General features: G+C 35.8%; 1 protein-coding gene and 1 pseudogene across 4 annotated transcripts in view; both read left to right on the plus strand.

The window, feature by feature from the left end:
- The window catches only part of GPC5 (glypican 5), a 1,444,351-nt gene that overhangs the window by 598,924 nt on the left and 822,759 nt on the right, over window positions 1–22,668 (plus strand). The gene's annotated exons all lie outside the window — the stretch shown is intronic.
- LOC100388254 (ribosomal protein L37a pseudogene) lies at window positions 16,916–17,288 on the plus strand (annotated as a pseudogene).

Consider the following 22,668-nt stretch of genomic DNA (forward strand, 5'->3'; position numbering starts at 1 on the left):
TTTCTCAGAGACACTGAGCACAAACATGGTGTGCATATGAGTTTTTTTGTTTTAATAAAACAGTGCTATTTTTGTATAGAGAAAAATAGGAAATAAAAGATATGGCTACTATCTTTGTATTTTTGAGACTCAACTATTTTTTAGATATAATATATATCATTTTTAAACCTTTAGGTGAGACACATGTAGAATTTTGTCCAAACTGAAATATATTATATTGCTTATTATAATTATAATATAATAATATCATTACTGATTAGTTTACCTAAAATGACAGTCAGTGTTTGAAAGGTTGTAGGAATTTCTAGGACTTTGGTTGGCTTTATGTTTGCTAAGGCCCTAGATGACTCTAAAGTCATCTAAGACTGTTCACTATTTCATTTTCCTTGAAACATAAACAAATATGCTGTCTGCGTGCCCTGCTGGATGGCCAGAATCCTCTGGGGAACACACTGATTGTAACTAAAGGCAGACATTTAGCACATCCTCAGATGCTGGCAGGTAGCAGGCATAATAAGCAGTGGGATTTCCTGGTATGTAGCATGCCTCTGAAACTGAGAGGAAACATACATTTTATAACTTCTGAACCTTAGCAATATAGAACACTATATGTAAGGCTAGGTAATGTTATACAACATGCCATTTCGGAAGCATTTCAGGGTATTCAAATTCTATTCAGACCACTGAAAAAGCTGAGTGTGGAGAATAGGTAACAGCCATAGTGTTGAGGAAAAAGTAAATGAAGAGATGATCTTAGCTGTATTTGCTTTCACCATTCCTGCCTCAGTGCCTGCCACAGACTGTACTTTAAGTAAGTGTGTCTTCCTTGGATACCAAAGTGTCACTTCTATTGATCATGTTCAGCATTGCAATTTCAGAATGATAGGCATAGCGTAGTTTGTTTCATCAAAGCAAAGACATTGAAGGTGAAGTTGTTAGTACTGTTTTACAAGTTATATTTATCCCCAGTGAAACATTTCTTGACTACACAGGTGAGTTACTTGAAAAAGCAATTATCTTGGGAAAATTCACTACTTAGATGCATATATTATGACTGGCAAAGGGATTTTGTGTTCTCGTATAAATTTTCTTATGTGTTTTGGCTTTGTGCTAAAGATTATCTAGTGCCAAGAGTTATTTGAAGGCCAATGCTGGTCATTCAAAATGAGATTGCAGAGATATATTAGGATTCCATTACAAATCGAGCAATTTTTTAAAACTAGTGTTATGCTTAGATACTTTTCCAAGTCTTGCCTACTTTTGGAAAGAAGTCCCACAATCCACTAGATAAGATGAGTGAAATATGTGGAGGTTAGTACTGGAATGCTGAGCAATCAATTTTACACTAAGTTTTTATTTTAAAAATGGCCATGTAGTAGTTGAAAGTAAAAGCATTTAATACTTGATATTGAGGAAATTTAATTTCAATATAAAAAGTATTGTAAAAGTTAATTTGCAATCCGTTACATTTTATTTTTTGGGTACACAAGAAAAACAGTTTGATGAAGGTATACATTTTTAAAAAACAATCAGTTTGTTCTTATTGCAATAATGAGCATTTGAGAGAAGCATGGAAAATATTAGTGAATTTGAAGGCATACTAAACTACTTGGATGATAATCATCTTGAATTCACATGGTCTGCCTGATGATCAAATTATTTAAAAATATGTAACTTTACATACTCAGATTCAATTTCTTTTACTATACATGTTTCTGCAGCATTTCTAACATGTAATCAACCTGATGTGAATTACGTTTGCCTTTCTCGTTTTTGGTTTTGACATCCATTTTACATTTTTGTGCCATTTGGAATGTAGATCAAACATTTTTGCATCTTGAAAGACATTAAATAACCTTCCAAAATGAGTTGTAGACAATAAAGAGTAAGCCTCTCTGCGCATGCATCTGCTGTCCTCCCTACGATTTCCAGCACTGACATGAGAGGTGGTGATTTTTCTTTTTGCTTCCTTTTGTTTACTTCTCTCTCTCTGTGAATGTTTTCTGTATGCATTGGAACAAATGACAAAAAAACTGATTTGGTTGCTCTGAATGACTTACAGATAAGGAATACCTACACATACCTAAGGACACAGGCAGGGAAAGGTTGAAAAAGAGTGCTTCTGTACAGGAAGAACCAAGAGGTCTGTTGAATTGTATTACAAGAGCATATTACTGTCATTATCTCCATGATTCTGCCCAAGTGAAGATAATCCATTTTCACCTGGACTGCCAAGCAGAAATTTTATACTCTTGTCACTGAAAGGAATTAAAATGTTATCATTTTATGCCAAAACTCAGACTAGAACACAATATTTCAAAAACTGGGCAGGAGTCAATAAACTATAATGTCTTACGTGGAGAAAGAAATTCCACTATGAGATGATAAGGAAAGCAGATGCCACCAACATTTTGTTGGATATCATGGAGGGAAAACCATTCTTTACAGTAACATGTTATGAAGACTGGAAGCATAAGGGCTACATTTGAATAAGCACATAAAAATCATGAAAATAGTAAAAACGTATGCAAAGAATTAAAGTACCAATTCAAATAGGCAGTATGCTATTTAACGTAAACAAGAAACAAGATAGAAAGGGAACACATAAAGTGAACGACCAAAAAACACTTTTAGGAATGACCAACTCAGACAATTCCACAGTTCTGCAGGGTGGTGTGTCTTTTATTTCTAAAAAGGCAAAAACAGACCCTTTCTTTATTCAGTTGATATGAGCTAAAATCTCTTTCCTACACTAGCACTCTGTGCTGTTTGGAAGCTGAACCTACAGGGTGGATGGATGTAATCACAGTTGTTGGCTGTGTGGTTACTTAGGAACAACGAGAAAAGCATTTAAGAACATTCAAACGGAAGCGTAGGAAGCCCTGAGGTACTTACCACAATTTAAAAATAGTGGAAGAAAATTACTTCGCCTCACATCTATAATCCCAGAACTTTGAGAGGCCGAGGCGGGCAGATCACCTAAGGTCAGGAGTTTGATACCAGCCTGGCCAATATGATGAAAACCTGTCTCTAATAAAAATACAAAAATTAGCTGGGCACGGTGGTCCACGCCTGTAATCCCAGCTACTTGGGAGGCTGAGGCAAGAGAATCACTTGAATCTGGGAGGCGGAGGTTGCAGTGAACAGAGATGGCACCACAGCACTCCAGTCTGGGAAACAGAGTGAGACTCCGTCTCAGTGAAAGAAAAGAAAAGAAAGAGAAAGAGAAAATTACTTTATCTGATATCATAGATAAGCACCTAGTATTTGCTCCAATCTACAGGGCATCAGAAATTTACCATCTGATCCAGATTTTATTTAGTATAAGGATGTTTGTTTTCTTCAATTAAAAATATTAGAGTTAAATTCTATATGCAGCAGTTTCAACCTAAACATAACATTTAACAAATTATAGGATGTCAGTGTCTCAGATCCAGCAAGGTTAAATTGTACATTATATGAATGCATTTAAAAATTTGTTTCAATTGGTTTAACTAGTTAATTCTTGATAATAGTGCGCATCAAATCTGTATTTTGTTACTCTTTTCTGTAATCTAATTCCCTTCTTTCTTTCGTAATTAAACAAGCATAAAAATAAAGAAATAACAGCTCTTTCACATCTACCGTGAACGATAAAGCAGTAACTTGTGAATAGTCTTGATCCATATTGATGAAATGTTACACTTCAGAATTCAGGCGGTACAACCACAAAACGAAAGAAGATTAAAATCACTAAATCTGATCTGTGAGAAGATTAAAAACAAGCCTCTTATAATCTCTCACTGTTGCCAGAAGTTGATTATAAAATTAAAGGATCCTCCTTCCCCCTCACCAGGAGTTTTATGAAGTGTAAACCATTGAACATCACTAGAATTTTGAACAAGAAACTTGATGGAATAATTTAGCTGAAGCTATTTTTCCTATAGAATATTTCTGAAGGTTTTGTCATTATAAAAGCAGTTTTGACTTTATTTCCTCAAAGTGTTTATTCTTATGCATTTAATGACTATAACTTTTCATGCCAAGAATACTTATTTACAAAGTATATGTGTCTCCATACAATCAGAGTCATGGATTACAAGAAAGCTAAAATTAGATAAAATACAAAAATAAAATACTTATTAGTCCATTTTCATGCTGCTGATAAAGACATATGTGTGCCTGGATAATTTATAAAGACAAAGAGGTTAAATGTACTTAGTTCCACATTGCTGGGGAGGCCTCACAATCATGGTGGAAGGCAAAAAGCACATCCATGGTGACAGGCAAGAGAGAAGGAGAGCCACATGAAAGGGGAAACCCCTTATAAATGCACCAAGTCTTATGAGACTTATTCACTACCACGAGAACACTGTGGAGGAAACTGCCCTCATGATTCAATTATCTCCCACCAGGTTCCTCCCATAACACATGAGAATTATGGGAGCTACAATTCAAAATAAAATTTGGGTGCTGGCTTTTGTTCTGGGCACACCCAGATCCAGGGCGGGTCTGCCTTTCTCAGTCCACTGACTCAAATGTTAATCTCCTTTGGCAACACACTCATGACACACCCAGTAACAATACCTTGCATCCTTCATTCCAATCAAGTTGACACTCAGCATTAACCATCACACAATTTTAGCACAAATCCCCTTAATTTGCAAATCCACAAAAAGAAAACCAAAGTCTGTTAAGGATTTCCCCCGCTGGCTTCTGAGATTCCATCAAGAGGAATGAAGAGGAACCCCAAGAAATTACTTATACTTCACAAAACTGCAGCAGCCTTACACTACTTTTGCCTTTTATTCATGTTTAAATTTGCTATGACTAGAAGCTGAAAACTCACTCTGCACCATGGAGTCTTTGCTTTGATTTCTCCTGTCCTTGTGCCTAGAGCCCTCTTGATTCTAGATTTCCCGTGGTTATGGCCCTCAGCTTCAGGTCCTTACACCAATGCCACGTTGTTAGTGATGTCTTACACAGACATCATAGAAGGCACTATTATCCCTTCTCCTTTCAGGGTTCCTTATCCTTCTCTAATCCCTAATTTTTATGTATAGGATATATTGCTATTGACAAATATTTGTGAGACACACACACACACACACACACACACACACACACACACACAGAGATACATGTAACTTATTTGATTATCCATATCTCCTTACTAGACCTTAAGCTCCAAGAAAGCAAAAACATTGCCTATTGTGTTCAGTGCTGTATCTCCTGTACCCAGGACAGTTCCTAGTCTATAATTAGTGATCAACAAATATTTGCTGGTTCTTCTGCATATGGATAGTTTTTCCATTGAATGAATGGTTTGATAATATTGGAATATCTCCTGAGTTTATATCATTATTGGAAAGAAGACTTTTATATGCCACTAAATTAATTACTCTTAGCTAGTGGAGAAATGTATTCCCAAATGAGGAGCACTGTGTATTCTCAAAAGAACTAAATGTAGCCTGAGAAACCTTTTTTTTAAAAAAAAGTATAAAAGACCCACGAAGGTCTATACTTAGCATCTATCCCAAGACATGAAAGACAATGTATTTTCCTTTCTCATTTTGTCACTTGGAGAAATACTTAGTTCAGTTATACCATAAAAAATAACTAACACCACTGAGTTTGTGTATTATAAATATATAATATTTGTGGCTTTTATGACATATGTACAAACAATACACAGTACGTATGATCTGGGTTTTCTGTTCTGAAAATAATGACACAGTCTGAATCATCAGAAGTAAAATTGGAAAAATGTACCAAAATAATTCAAGTGGATAAATGACACCTAAATATAGACAACTATATGTATATTTTTGAAGTGTTTGCTTCCTAAAACCGTTTCTGCAAAAATGTGAGACAGCTTTCTAAATGAACTCTGGTTGGTTATCTGGAAAAGTTGTACTTCCGTAATAAGCAATTAGTACTCTCTAAGGCTAAGAAATCGTGTGTTTTAAAAAAGTAAATAAATATTGATTTCCATTTGGCTTGAAGAGTTTTGAAACTCTGCTTGTCTAGCACAAAAGTGCCTTGCTACTACTTTTGTCTGATACTAGGCTCTCAATTTCTCTCCTAATTCTGATTTATACCGAAGTAAACTTTTGATCTTGTATCAAATGAAGTGAAAACATTTCCCTTTAAATTACTTATAAAGAGAACTTCCTTGATCTACTGAGATCTTACAATCAAAGATGCTTGCGATTCTCAGTAAATTTTTCATTATTTCAGATTATGAAAACGAAGAGACACACACATTCATAAACATACACATACACAGATATAATAGAGGTATATTCTTTGCTTAATTTTGTGAGTTTCATAGTTTATAGACTTGGAGAATGATCAAGTTGGTTGATTTTTATAATCTACTGATTTGTTAATTAACTTTGTTTTATTACACAGTACATTGTTGTAAGATTATAGCATACATAGTTGTAAATGTCATGAATTCTGTTTTAATAAAATATCTTAAATCATATTGCTTAATCAAGTATTAATAGTTGAGTTTGTCTTATTAAGGACTTTCTTGTGACCTTTAATATGGTAAGTAACTTTGTATTGATGCTAGTGTGCAATTTTAAACCATAAAAGTTCAGTCTGCAATATGTGTGCATTTCATTCCAGGGAAAATATTAGCTGGTTTCACAGCTTACTCTCAATATCCAGATATAACAGGATTTCTATTTATCAGCACACTGCATAATAGCCAGGCCAATATCCATATTTTAAAGGGCAATAAACATTTAACATTGTACTATGCATTTGGTTCCATGTCATCACTTGCCTCTACTAATCATAATAGTACATATATTGGCTGAAATCCCTACCACATTTTTCATTCCATCACTTTTGGTTTTATGCATTTTGAAGTTCTGCTACTAGGTTCATACACATTAAGAATTATTTTACGTTTTTAATGAATTTGCCCTTTTATCGTTATGAAGAGTCTGTCTTTATCCCACATAATAATATGTATTTTGAAATATGCTTTGTCTGAAGAGCTACTCCAGCATTCTTATGATTAGTTTGTCACCAATATCAATATTAGATTTATCTCTGTCTTTCTGTTTAAATTGTATGTCTTTTAGTCAGTAAATGGTTTGTTTATTTTAAAACACAATTTGTCAATGTTTGCTTTTTTAGAAGTTTGAGTCCATGAGTTTTTAGTATAATTATTAATATAGCTGGATTTGAAATTACCGTTCTCAAACTTGTTTTCCACTTTTTAATCTGTTCTGGTTTGTTCTTTTTTTCCTTTTCCTTTTATTTACACTCTTTGTTTGTTATCTATACAACTTTTAAAATATGGTCTCTCAAGATCAAATAGGCACTGGCAGTGACTACTAGTCTCCCTTTATGCCATGTACCGCTTCACAGATGAGGACTCCAAGCCTCTATACTTCCATTTACACTTTACCCTCTGGGTTATTGTTCCCACAGCCTTTACTTCTACATATGTTATACATTCTATTATTCTTAACTATTAGTTTGCTTTAAACAGTAAATGACTTATCAAAGAACATTGTGAATATGAAGAAAATCTTTTATATTTACCTACAGATTAAACGTTTCTCATTTTTCATTCCCTTGTATAGTTTAGCGTTTCCATCTGGTGTCATTTTTCTTCCCCATGAGGAAGTATCTCTTTATAGTTTTTTCGGTGCTGTTTGTTGGAAGGAAATTCATCTAGTGTTTGTTTGACTAAAAGCAAAATCATATTTTTTAAAAATAATTTTGGCATCAATTTTTGCTGGATATAGAATTCTATTTGACAATGTAGTTCCACTTTTCTTCTGGCTTAATTAAATGGTTTTTCAGCAAGAAGCCTGCAGTAATTATTGTCTCTGTTTTGTGTTTGCTAAACTCCTTGAATCTGTGAGTTTTTGGTTTTCATCAAATGTAGAAAGATTTTTGACATTACTTCTTGAATTTATTTTTCTATTCCTCTTTCTCCCTTTAAAACTTACAGTTTCACATGTTGTAAAGTTTACTATTATCTCACAGGTCAGTTCACTTCATTTTTTTTTTTTTGTCTTTTTTTCTCTATGTGCTTCAATTTGCATAGTTTCTTTTGCTATGTCTTCAAATTCACTAATCTTTCCATCTGCTGTATCCAATATGCGTTTAATACCATCTAGTGAATTATTTATATCATACATTCTACTTTCACCTGTAAAAGTTTTATCTGATTACTTTCTTGTGCATTCCATTTCTTGCCTAATTATTTTATGGTTTTCTTTAAATACTTGAACAAATTTATAAAAACTGTTTTATTTTATAACATTACCTCTGTTGTTTCTGGTTATGCTTCTGTGTAACATTTCTCCTGGTTAACAGTGCACTTTTTTTTTCTTCTTGGCACATACAATAACTTTTTATTTGATGCTCATCATTGATTTTTTATCTGCCGAGTTCTGGATTTCAAGAGTGTGTGTGTGTGTGTGTGAGTGCGCGCGCATGTGTATGTGTGTGTTTCAATGTGAGATAGATTTTCTTTGAGTAACCAGTTTAGTTGCTTGGCGATCAGTTGATTTTTTTCCAGAGCTCGTTTTTAAGCTTGTTTTGTGTGGGTATTCAGCCTTTGTTCTAAGGCTAGTCTAGTTCTACAACAAAGGTGACAATGTCTAGGGTATCTACTAAATATTCAGTGAGAACTCTCCTCTCTGGCAGGTCAAATGTAAAATAATTACCCAGTTTACACCCTCTTCCCCCAGTCTTTCCTGCTCAGGTAGGTAGAGTTTTATGTTACACATATGCAGCTTACTATTCAGCAACAAAATCGAAGGGAACCCAGTGCAGATTTCTAGGGGCTTTTCCTTTTGTAGCTTTCCACTCTCTTAATTTTTCTCTGCAAAGCCCAGCCACCTCTACCTCCCCGTGAGGTACACAGGTCTTTATTATATTTGTCTTCACCAGTTTTGCATGTGTGTGAATATGTATCAACACAAAATACATCAACATACTTTCTCAATAGATGTAAATATAACTCTATATGTGTGACTATGTAGATAGTGAACACATTCTAATCTAGGCAAAGATCATTTATTAGACGGAGTATGTGCAAAATATTGCATCATGTCTAGAACATGATAGGATTCATTAAGGAGTAGTTCCTTGTTCTCTTCTCCTTTCCCTCCTCTATTTCATAGACGAATTGGTCCATAAGTATAAATACATACAAGCGTGTGATCATCATTTGTAGCTGTTAACATGTAAAGAAAAATTCAAAGCAAAACATGCAATCTGTTATCCATGTGAAATATTCAACCTTCTTGGTCTGAAAAGTGAAACTCACAGAGCTCTCCTTTTCTGATAAATATGATAGAACATAAATACTTTGTCATATTTCCCAAGGAGATCTAAACTTTGCAGAATATTGAATTTTGATTTATATTTTTAAGCCTTGTGAACTTGTGATTCATTAATAGCCATTTTCATCCCAGATCTGCCTCTGGGCACTGATGATGCTGCCAGTGTGGGAGCAGTGGGAGATGATATAATAACATGGCATCCTCTTATGGGGTATTACAGTGGAATTATAAAGCAACTATTGAACTCAGTTTTGGAAGACTTTTCCTTATCTTTACATTTTCAAAGTCAATTAAACATTTAAGAAATCATTTATATATAAAGTGCTAGTTTGGAATCTTCAGCGAATAAAATAATAAAATGCTTATCAGCATATTACTATCTTTAATTAATCTACCCAATTTCACAAATTGAGTGGACACTGACAAATTTAGAATCTGCAGCACAACTAATTGCTGTAATGTTCACAGGTCAGTGCTCACATTGATAATGATTTTTAAAAGTCAGACTTACAAAAAATAATTTATTTCCAATAGCCTAAATCTTCATTTCTCAACTGGAATGGGGAAGGTTTGAAGAGATTCTATGGGGATAGCTTGGAGGTGACCCTGTCACAGTTTGCTAATTCAATGTAGAACTTCTAGAAAATAATATGAGATAAATTATTAGTATATAGAAGCTCTAATAACATAGATCTGAGAAGTTTAATAAAATGTATTTTATTAATGAAATTATGTTTTTATTTGTCTTATAAGGTCATTCTAGTAATACATGTCATTTTTCAACATCCTCATTTGGCATTGCTTTTTTAATAGCTTGATTTGAAAGAGATTTAAGTTTTTTTATTTTCCTTGTGCCTTTACCTATTTTCTATAAATACATAGGAATTTAAACTACTAAAACATGTTAATTTTTAAAAATTATAAAATAAACACTTTTGTAAAGAAAAACATTTTTGATCTCTTCTTGTTACTTTCAATTTAAGTTGTTTCTCATAATAATTTCTTTAAGAAAGAATTTCTTCTTGCATATTTGGATGCCAGAGAAAATTACAAGTAGTTGTAAAACAAAAGTCATTTGAATGAAAGAGCATAGCACTTTTATGGATGGTGTGAGAAAGTTAAATAAGTGCCACTTAATTGAAATAAATTGTAAGAGGTATTCATGTCTTCATTTTCTGTAGATGTAAAGTTAAAAAATTAAAAGTTGGAGTTGTTTCTTCTGATACCGGATTTCAGTCTATGAATTGATCATAGGGTAATAATACTTACAATATCTGTTTCTACATAAATGCTATCTATTATAAGTTTATATTTTATTACAAAAAACTTTCAGGCAAGAATTAAGAATATCTGATGCAAGATTTTTCTTGGCCCTTTTATCAGACTCATGATGAGGGTGAATATTTACTTGACTTGCTGTGCTCACCTCTTGCTGGAGGAGCATGCAAATGAGTGAGTGCAGGACTCACAGCCAGACCAGGCACAGGTGAGTGAGTGTCGGACCTGGCCAGCCACTCCAGGCGCCAACACAGGAGCAAGCTCTGTGTGGGGCCCACAACCAGAGCAGGTAGAGTTACCTGCAACCCCAAAGCCCCAGAGGGTATATTACATGCTGTCTTAGCCTGCCCCCTGCACACAGCTGTGTGTTATCAGCTTAGTTGCCTCATTGCATGGGGCAGCTGCCCTCTGCCAGCAAGAGCAAAGGGCCAGTAAGACAGCCTTTTTTGGACACCCGCACTTGGTGGCTCTCAAACTTTCATCCAGCATCCAAAAAGAATGAGATTGATCAAATGCTTGAAGGATGATGAAAGCAAAAAATTTTATTTAGCAATGGCAATGGCTCTCAGTGGAGAGGGGAGCAGGAAAGTGTATGGAATGGGCAGGTCATCTTCCCTTGAAGACTGGAGGGTTGTTTTCTAAAGTCAAGCCATCTTTTCTGAGAAGTCCAGCTGTCTCTCTGAAGTCAAGTTGCCTCTCTCCAGTCAAGCCACCTCTCTCTCCTCTTCTGACTGATTCTGGGGTCTTTACAGGCACAAGGTGGGGAAGGCAGGTTGGGCCCTAGGTAGTTTTGGAGAAGACATTTGATTGGCTAGAAGGCATTATTCAAAAGGAACCAATTGGGAGAGAGTAGGCTAACAGGAATAGACATTCTCACTTTGGGCCATGGATGTCAGGCTGCTTTGGCTTAAAGGTAGGGTTTCACCAGGGACCTGCTCCTGTCCGCACAGAATTTTTCTGCCTCCTGCCTCTATCATTACTAGTATTAAATTGCCTTTTATCCCACCAATAATGTACCCAATTTGATAGATTTCAAGCCATAAAATTATTAAATTTTTATTCAAATATTTCTGTGATTTTAATTTTAACATGAAACATTTTTATTATATTGTAATTATTTTTCATGAGTTCAGAGAAGCATATAAATTGTCATACAAAACTTCATAAATCAAAATTAAAACATATGTATTTATTATTTCCCCAAGCAGATATTGCCACCTTTTGCTGTCAATTTAACTAAGAGATCATAGATATAGTGAAATCATGTCTCTGTGAAAATCATGTTTATTTTTTAAGATTCATCCAAAAAGTTGAGACTTCTAGGATAATTAAGCTTATTTAAGCATCAGATGCATTCTCATACTTTAATCATTTTTATAGATAGTGGATTGCAAGTGCCATGAGGACAGAACCTTTTCTAACTTGCCTTGATCTACTTAGCTCCTGGTACAGTAACTGACACTTAGGGACTGACACTTAGGGAGTGCTCATTATGCATGGCCACATGATATAATGCTGACTACAAACACAAAAGTCAAAATTTGACAGGCAGAATAATCACCATGAAAAAAATCTCTTTTTCTGGCTTGATATGCTAAAGTTTTCAGATAGTCCTGATGCTCTGACTTGAATGGCTGAATTGGCTGGGCTTTCATTGTGTTTCTTTTGGTGATATTAATTCTTCAGCCTGCCCAACACCAAACAGCATCCTCCTTACAATGTGAATGGGATTTCTTCTGGTATAATTCAGAAAAACATAAGGGCATGCTTGATAATGAAATGTTAATCGGTTATATTATTTTACTCTCATATCTCTAATGGATTCTACTGCTTGAGATTTGAAAGGTTTTTGTTTTTATTTTTGTTTTTTTGCTGTTTAATATGTTCCTAATCCATTCTGGAGTCTCTAATGTTACCTATTAATTTTTCTAGAGTGTGTTATGAGACAATATGAACATGCAAACAACTTTTCATGTGGCTTGTTAACCACAAACATGTGACTTATTCTGGTATAATAAATACATTGTTGACTCAATTTATTGGTGATGTCTTGAATATTTTCTTTTCCTGAGGTTATCTCTAATATACTTGCACTGTTATATTAAAATAATGCACTCACATCTATGCATTGGGGAAGGAGGATTTTGAATTGGCAAAAAGAGTGTGCTTAGAAATGGAATAGTCTTAGCAAATATGGGAATGCCTTGATTCTTAGAAATGGAAGAGTTTTGATGGCTGCTTTGAGTGAGGAAGTTGATGTGTATGTTTGGGCAGGGGTTTTAGTGTCAGTCACAGGGAGGTTTCTTATTTGGCTCACTTTGGAGCTCCTGAGATGCATCTAGTAAGTACCTTAAACCAGTGATTCTGAACTTGGGAAAAACTGTGCCCCACAAACAAGTACTTTCCAAAGTCTGCAGACATTTTTGGTTGTTTCCTGGGGGAGAGTGTTGATATTGATATCTAGAAGTAGAGACCAAGGATATGTTAAGCATCTTATAGTACACAGGACAGATCAGCACAACAAAGAATTAGCCCAAAATATCAGTAGTGACTGATGCTATTTAGAAACCATGTCTTAGATTGAGAAAACACTGAACACTGGTGATATGGTTGTAACTGTCTAGGGAAATAATTCTTTTTCTATAAAATCCCCTTTTATACTTACACATTTTAGAGGACCATTTTACTCACTAAATATATTGATTGTGGTCAAATGAAGCATGCTACTATGTATCTTCCACCCAGGTCCTTCTTAGTCTAGAAAAGGAAAACCACATAAAAGTAAATAAATTGAAAATCAAATGAGCATATTATAGATATATTTTTATCTAACTACATGGTGTGTACTGTTTTGTTTTTTTTTTTTTTTTTTGAGACGGAGTTTCGCTCTTGTTACCCAGGCTGGAGTGCGATGGCGTGATCTCGGCTCACGGCAACCTCCGCCTCCTGGGTTCAGGCAATTCTCCTGTCTCAGCCTCCTGAGTAGCTGGGATTACAGGCACGTGCCACCATGCCCAGCTAATTTTTTTTATTTTTATTTTTAGTAGAGACGGGGTTTCACCATGTTGACCAGGATGGTCTCGATCTCTTGACCTCATGATCCACCCGCCTTGGCCTCCCAAAGTGCTGGGATTACAGGCGTGAGCCACCGTGCCTGGCCTGTGTACTGTTTTTATTTGTTTTTGAGATGTAGTAAAACATGAAGAGGCCAAGTTATCTCCTGTAAGTCACAAATTAGTAGAATTCAAACCAAGAGCTTATATTTTATGTCCAATAAGTGTAAGTGGAATAACTTTTTCATGTGGCAGACTTGCAGGTGCTTAATTATCTCAATCTCTATATATCCCACACACACATCTTTTACAAACCGAGATTCGGTTATGTAGATATCGCAATTATTGTTGCAACCAATGCCAAAAAAATGAATAAATAAAGTCATTTTGGGGCATGAAATAGACCTCACTGAACATCTCTCTTATTTATTTTACAGGCTTACATAAAAATAGCTTATATATTGTCCATATAACAATCTACTGCTTCTGGTTGATGGGCACATTTCTTCATGCAGTAATTCTGCAGTGCAGGGAAATAAGTGGAAAAGGCACGATCACTTATAGTCTTTGTTCTGTTACACATCACTTCCATTTACCTCTGCAGTGGCAATAATTAGTACCTGAACACATTTAGAAAGAATCGGGTCAAGAAAGTGGTTACTGGGAGAGCAGTTTGCACCTTTCAATGTCAAATGCACGCTGTGGAACTTGGAGTACAGACTTTTGGTGGAAAGGGTAGCAGAGGAAAAATAAAATTTTGCTTTCCATACCATAGAATTTATAATGAAATGTTTACCATTTATTCTGTATTTCCAATATGTCAGACATAATATTGTATGTGTTTCTCATATATTATTTATACACTGCTTTATCAAATAGGAATCACTGTCTTTATTCTGCATGAAAAAATTAGAAGCTTCTTGGAATGAATCATCTAATCTAAAGACTCACCGTTAGGTGATAGTAATGTTCTAATGACCCTGTAATTGTTATAAGCACAAATTTTGGGTGGATGACCTATGATTCAACTTTTGATTATAATTTTTATTTTCTTTCTAGTTTCTGATTTTATGTACTTGATTCTACACATATTTATGCACCTTTCTGTGCTTAATGTGATAGTGTCAATATACACCTAAGCTTTTAAATTGTGAATCAACATAGGCTGTTTGAATGTGGTTTCATATTTGAGTGTTATTTTGATAACCATTTTAACTAAAATCCCGTAAAATAAAAATATTTTCTTCCTTTCTTTGTTTCTTTTTCTTTTCTTTTCTTTTCTTTTCTTTTTTTTTTTTTTTTTGAGACAGAGTCTTGCTCTGTCACTCAACCAGATTGGAGTGCAGTGGTGCAATCTTGGCTCACTGCAACCTCCACCTCCTGGAGTCAAGCAATTCTCATGCTTCAGCCTCCCAAGTAGCTGGGATTACAGCTCTGTGCTACCACATCCAGCTAATTTTTGTATTTTTGGTAGAGACAGGGTTTCACCTTGTTGGCCAGGCTGGTCTCGAACTCCTGACCCCAGATGATCTACCTGCCTCGGCCTCAAAAATACTGGGATTACAGGCATGAGCCACTGCACCCTACCTGTTTTCTTTAGAATAGCTTGAATAATAAATCAGTAGGAATACATTGCCATTGGAGTGAAAAACATGACAACTAGATAGTTCTTTAAAAGTGTATTACCATTGTATTAACATTTTAAAGTTACTTCGCCATTTAAGCCTCAGTTTCCCCATCTGTAAGTAGAAATAATGCTGTGTTCACCAAGCAAAACGTTATAACATTTATATTTATGAAGTGCCTATAAAGTACAAATATTAGACAAACACTCTCTGAGGACTGGTTCAACTATCTATTAGCCCTAGGATCCTTAAACTTTCCTAGCCTTAACATCCTCATCTATGAAATTCATAAGATGGTCATTACAATAAAATGGCTTAATAAATAAAGGGATTAATGTCATATGTAACTTAAGGTTAGCATTTAATATATATTAGCAGTAGTATATGTATAAAAAGACATTCTTCTGAATTACATAATACCTTTTATGTGATTATTACAATGCCTATATTCAAAAATTATGATTGATTATGGTTAGATTCCTCATGTCTCAACAAAATCTTTAATAAGCATCAGGTACTTGAAGAGATCATCTTATTTTAGTTTCCCCATATTACATAAGTACAACTAAGGTAATGATATAACCAATTCAATTGAAGACCAAAAAAAAGCTCACAAAATAAGCCAGCAAACCTAAAAGATTTGACTTGTTGGTATAAAAAGTAAAAAGAAATTGAGCTTTTTGCTTGGTTTTAGTTTTTCCAAAAATGTATTTGGTTAATTTCCTCTAAGTTGTCAAAGTTATGTGTATAGAGTGGTTCACAGTATTCATTTGCTCCCATTTAATTTTTGCAGGATACGTGTTATCCTCTGTTCCATTTGTGATAATGTTAATATATGTCATCTCTAGGTGACATATATTCCTTATCAGTCTTGCTAGAGGTGTGCCAATTTGATTGGTCTTTTTAAAAGCAGCTGCTTGTTTCACTTATCTTCACTTGTTTTTAATTTCTACTCTTGTTGTAATTTCCCTTGTTCTGGTTACCTTGGAATCATTTTTCTCTTCTTCATCTGGGTCCTTGAGATGAAATATCAGCTTATTTATTTGATACTTTTCTTTTGTATGTAAGAATTTAGTGCTATAAGTTTACCGCTTAGTTCTGTTTTGGCTGCATCCTTCACATTTTGATATATTTTCATTTTTATTCCACTCAACGCATTTTTAAATTTTCCCTTGAAGCCTCCTTATTAACACATATTTATTTACAAGCTAGTTGATTGGGTTTTAGATTTTTGGATATATTCCTGTTGTATTTCTGCTATTGATTTTTAGTTGATTATATTGTCACTAGGGAAGACAATGTGTATAAATTCAATCATTTTTAAAGAAATCGTGAGGTTAGTTTTATACTCCAGGATGTGATGTTTCTTGGAATGTGTACCAGGAGCACTTCAAAAGGCAGTTTATCCTAAAGTTGTTGGGTGGTAATCTCTAAATATCTTTTAGTTCCTGCTGGTTGATGGTGTTGTTGCCTTTTTCAGTATTTTTACTGATTTTCTGCCTAGTTGTACTATCAATTGGTGAGAGAGGGGTGATGAAGTCTACAAATATAATGATGAATTTTTCTATTTTTCCTTCAGTTCTGTAAGTTTTAGTTTGACATATTTGTAGCTCCATTATTTGGCACATCCACTTAAGATAACTATCATTTTGGCTTCCTCTCTGGGCTCGGATCGGCAACATGGCCAAACGTACCAAGAAAGTTGGGATCGTTGGTAAATACGGGACCCGCTATGGGGCCTCCCTCCAGATAATGGTGAAGAAAATTGAAATCAGCCACCATGCCAAGTACACTTGCTCGTTCTGTGGCAAAACAAAGATGAAGAGACGAGCTGTGGGGATCTGGCACTGTGGTTCCTGCATGAAGACAGTGGCTGGCGGTGCCTGGACGTACACTACCACTTCCCCTGTCACAGTAAAGTCCGCCATCAGAAGACTGAAGGAATTGAAAGACCAGTAGATGCTCCTCTACTCTTTGAGACATCACTGGCCTATAATAAATGGGTTAATTTATGTAAAAAAAAAAAAAAAGATAGCTATCATTTTGGTGGTTTGAACTTTCATCATTATATAATATTCTTCTCTGTCCCTTTTAAATTGCTTTGATCAGATGCCGATTTGATCTGATACAAATATAGCCACTATTGACTTCTTATTAATGTTGGCATGGTGTATGTTTTCCCATCTTTTGACTTTCAACCTACTTACAGTGTGATACTTGCAGTGTCTTCCTTTTTTACAACACATAGTGGAGTCATGTTATTTTTCCTGTTTGTCGATCTTTGTTTTCTAATGAGTACCTTTTGACTATGTATATTTAATCTAGTTTTTGATATATTAACACTGCCATCACATTTTCTGCTTTATCTTCATTTCCACCTTTATTTTTTTCTGTTTCATTTTTTCTGTCTTCTTATTAGTTACTTGAACATTTTTTAGAGTTCATTTTTTTTCTAGATTGTTTTTAAATATAGGTATTTGTATAGCTTTGTTAGTTGCTCCTGTAGCTATTACATATATATATAACTTATCACAGTAAATTGGTATTGCTATTTCCATTTCAAGTAAAGTATTGACAGCTTGCCTCCATTCATGTGTTTAGCCTCTCTTTTAACATAATGTAATTGTCTTTAATATTTCCATCGTATATATTTCAGTCCAACTCACAACTTTATAATGAGTCAATAACATAGCTTATGGCTCATAAAGTATCATCATTTTTGTTTTAACAAGAAAATATAATTTTGATTTAAAAAATTCTTCAATGGATAAAACTTGATAGAAGGAAAATCTATTTTATTTACTAATATTATTATACTTTCTGTTGTTTTTCTTCTTGATATTCCTTGATTCCTTCTTTTATCATTTATATTTTAAGATTACATTCTCTATAAATTCTTTTAGTTTTTCATCATCTGAAAATATCTTAACTTCTCTAATTTTCCTGAAGGATATTTGTGCTGAGTATAGACCTTTGGGATAACAATTTTGTTTTATTTTTCTCTCTCACACACATGTAAAAAAATATTATATATTTATTTACAGCCTTCAGGGTTTCTAATGAGACAACTACTTTCATTCAATTGTTTTTTTGTGGGGGGGGGAGGGCAAGGTGCTTTTACACTCTTGCTGCTTTCAAGATTTTTTTCTTTGTCTTCAGTTTTTAGTAATTTGATTATAAAATGTCATGACATGAATATCTTTGGGTTTCTTCTTTTGGGTGTTCACTCAGCTTCTTGAGTCTGTAATTTTATGCACTTTGACAAATTTGTTACATTTTTAGTCATAATTATTTGAATAATTTTTCAGCCCTGATCTTTCTCTTTTACTTTCTCTATGATGAGAAGAACGTGACATCTTTTGTTTTAGTCCTAAAGGTCCCCGAATTGGTGCTCATTGTATATGTGCTTGTGTTCGCTGTTTAATTTTTTTTTTCATACTGGTGATCTGAGACTAGGTAATTTATAAACAAAAAAGGTTTAATTGAATCACAGTTCTGCATGACTGAGGAAGTCTTGGGGAAATTCAATCATGGCAAAATAAGAAGCAGGCACATCTTACATCGTGACACATTAGAGAGGAGAGCAGGAGAAACTGCCACTTATAAAACTATCAGATCTCATATCACAGAACCTCATGGGGGAAACCACCCCCATGAACCAATCACGTCTCACCAGGTCCCTCCCTTGACAGGCAGGGATTACAGTAGTCTTAACTGATTTCAGCATTAACTCAAAAGTTCAAGTTCAAAGTCTCATCTGAGAGAAGGCAAATCCCTTCTGCCTAGAGCCTGTAAAATCAAAAGAAAGTTAGTTACTTCCACAATACAACATAGATATAGGGATTGGATAATTATTCCCGTTCCAAATGGGAAAATATTGTCCAAAACAAAGGGGCTACAGGACCTATGCAAGTTTGAAACCCAGCAGGGCAGTCATTAAATCTTACAGGTCTGAAAGGATGTCTTTTGACTCCCTGTCTGACATCCAGGGCATGATGATGCAAGAGGTGGGCTCCCACAGCCTTGGAAAGTTCCTTTGCTGGCTTGTGTTGATGTGCACAGTGTAAAGCTGTCAGTGGATCTACCATTCTTAGTCTGGAGGACAGTGGCCCTCTTTTCACAGCTCCACCAGGCAGTGCCCCACTGGGGACTCTGTGTGGGGCTCCATCCCCACATTTTCCTTCTACACTGCCCTAGCAGAGGTTCTCTGTTGGACATCCAGGCATGTTCATACACGCTCTACAATCTAGGTGGAGGTTCCAAAAGCTTAATTCTTGTCTTCTGTGCACCCACAGGCCCAACACCATGTGGAAGCTTCTAAGGCTTGCACCCTCTGAAGCTGTACCTGAGCTGTACCTTGCCCCCTTTTAGCCACAGCTGAAGGTGGATGTTGGGGTTTAGGGGTTCAGAAGAGCCCTCAGCTCCCCTGAGAGGATGTTTCTCCAAGGTTCTTGGTCTCCTGCTCTCTCAAGAGTGAGAGAAGGGACCACGGCAGTTGTGCTCATAAAGTAAATTCTGGACCCCAAGCAGAGTTTGCAGAAAGTGATTTATTTAGATAGAGAAAGAGGAGAAAAGGAGAGGAAGAGAGAAAGCTTCCACGAGAGAGAGAGAGAGAGTGCGTGGAAGGCAATCCAAACATGGAGTCCAATGGGGTGTGTGAGAAGAAGACTTTTAACCTGGGAGGAACCCCCACTGTCTCTAAGACCCCTGGCCAATGAAAGGAGTTCCTTAGAACTTCCACTGGAGTGACTGACTTTTGATTCTTCCCGTGCCTGCAAAAATTAAAACAGGGACTGTTAAATCTCCTGGATGGTTAAGATGGGAGCGGGGCATGGAGCTGGGAAGTTCTTACCCTTAAAACTACCTCCCTTGTGGACCCAGAAAAAGAACACCTTCCCTCATGGAGAAGCTGGAATATAGGCCACCATGTTCTGATGCTGCACAGAGCAGCAGGGCTCCAGGCCTGGCTCACAAAACCATTTTCCTTACTAGGCTTCTGGGTCTGTGATGGGAAGGGCTGCCTTGAAGATCTCTGAAATGCGTTGGAGACATTTTCCCCATTGTCTTGGTGATTAATATTTGGCTCCTTATTACTTATACAAATTTCTACAGCAGGCTTGATTTTCACCCCAGAAAATGGGTTTTTCTTTTTTACTGCATGGTCAGGCTGCAAATTTTCCAAACTTTTATGCTCTACTCCCCTTTTAAACATAAGTTCCAGCTTCAGATAATCTCTCTCAAGTTGAAAGTTCCACAGATCACTAGGGTAAGGGCAAAATGTTGCCAGTCTCTTTGCTAAAGCATAGCAAGAGTGACCTTTACTCTAGTTCCCAGTAAATTTCTTATCTCCATCTGAAACCACCTCAGCTTGGACTTCATTGTCCATATCACTATCAACATTTTGGTCAAAACCATTCAACAAGACTCTAAGAAGTTCCAAACTTCCCCACATCTTCCTGTCTTCTGAGCCCTCCAAACTCTTCCCATTTTTATCTGTTACCCAGTTCCAAAGTTGCTTCCACACTTTCAGGTTGTCTTTACAGCAGTACCCCACCCTCCTGGTTCTCATTCTCTGTATTAGTTTGTTTTCACACTGCTATAAAGATACGACTTGAGACTGTAGTTAAACCTCTTTTATAAACTAAAGAGGTTTAACTGACTTGTAGTTCCACATGGCTGGGAAGGCCTCAGGAAACTTACAACCATGGTGGAAGGGGAACCAGGCACGTCTTACATGGTGGCAGGCAAGAGAGGAAAGCAGGTGGAAACTGCCTCTTGTCAAACCACCAGATTTCATGAGAACTCACTGTCATGAGAACAGCAAGAAGGAAGCTGTCCCCCCACCGCAAGATCCCATCACTTTCCACCACGTTCCTTCCTCAACATGTGGGGATTACAGTTTGAGATGAGAACTGGGTGGGGACACAGAACCAAACCATATCAGTATTTTTGATTTTTCTATTTGCTATTTAGATCATGTAATCTTTGTTGTTCTTCCTAAGGTCCTGATACTTTCTTCTGTTATTTTCACTCTGTTTTGAAAGCATCCACACTGAGATTTTATTGGCTATTGTATTTTGCAGTTTTACAATTCCCCTTTAATTCCTTTTTATATTCTATTTTTTGGCCTAGAATTTCTATTTTTCATTTTCTTCAAGCCTTTTAATAATTGTTCATGAGCATGCTAATGTAAGCATGGTTACTTTTAAGTCCTTATTAGATATTCTAACATTCTTATTATTGCTGTGTTAGACTCTGTTATTTTTTTTCTCATTCACATTGAGATTCTTCTGAATCTTGATACTATAAGTGACTTCCAATTGAAACATGGACATTTTGAGTATTAATATTATCTAATTTAGTGATCTCTTTTAGTGGATCTCCTTGGAAACCACTTTTTCAGGAGTAGTAAGATGCTACCTCATTAAGGCAAAGTGGTGGTATAAATACAGATTTTTTTTCAAACTTCATTGTCTCTTGATGTGGTAGGGACTTATTTTTTCTAGATAAGGATGATAAGGATGAGAGTTCTGGGTCTTTCTAGGTCTCCACTAATATCTTCATGGCTGGGAAGAGTAACAATGCTTTGTTGCTATTTCCCAATGATGTTATGCGGAGTTGAGTGGCCTCATTACCTCTGGACACTGGTAAAAGTCCTGTCTCCACTAAATTTCTTCTGACAAGACTTCAGCAGAGAGGGGCACAATGGCCTGTTGATGCTGGGTGGTGATGGAAATCTGTACACCAGCCCATGAGGTATCCCCTTAATGCTGTGGTGGGCTGATAGAGTTGGGGGTTGTGGTGGAGGGGTTCTTTACTCTCTAGCAGGAATGAAGGTTGGTTTTCCACTCAGCATCCTCAGACACCAAGAGTGCTGGGGCTGGTGGCTGAAACAACTCTTTACAACCTGGTAAGAGTTGAGATCCAGGACCTCTACTGACTTTTTCTCATGAAGTGTTATTGTTTAATATTTTCTGTTTTGGTAGGCTGATCCTTTTCTGGTCCTTAGGTAGATAGAGCTGGCTTTTTTTGTGCCTATACTCATTGGCCATCCTGGGTTTCTGGCTTTTCCAGCATTTGGTCTGGGATAAGTGATGCAAAAACAAAACCCAAATAACTAACTGCCAGGTCATCCTTCTTGCCACAATGTCCTTTGCTAGGCTATCATCTCTTCAGCCTTCAGGGTTGTTTTATGTTTGTTTTATACATAAAGTCCCCACCTTTCTGAGAGCTAGTCAGTCAATTCACATTTTTAAAGTTTCAACTAATGTTATAAGATGTTGAACTTCTGTATTAAAAAGAAAATCTGTATAAAAATGATTTAGTAGATTGCATATAATCAGTGCACAATGCCTTTTAGACATCACAAGACCCACATGTGTTTAAACACATGCACGAGAACACAGAACG

This window comes from Callithrix jacchus, chromosome 1, assembly GCF_049354715.1.
Source record: "Callithrix jacchus isolate 240 chromosome 1, calJac240_pri, whole genome shotgun sequence".
Classification (NCBI taxonomy): Eukaryota; Metazoa; Chordata; class Mammalia; order Primates; family Cebidae; genus Callithrix; species Callithrix jacchus.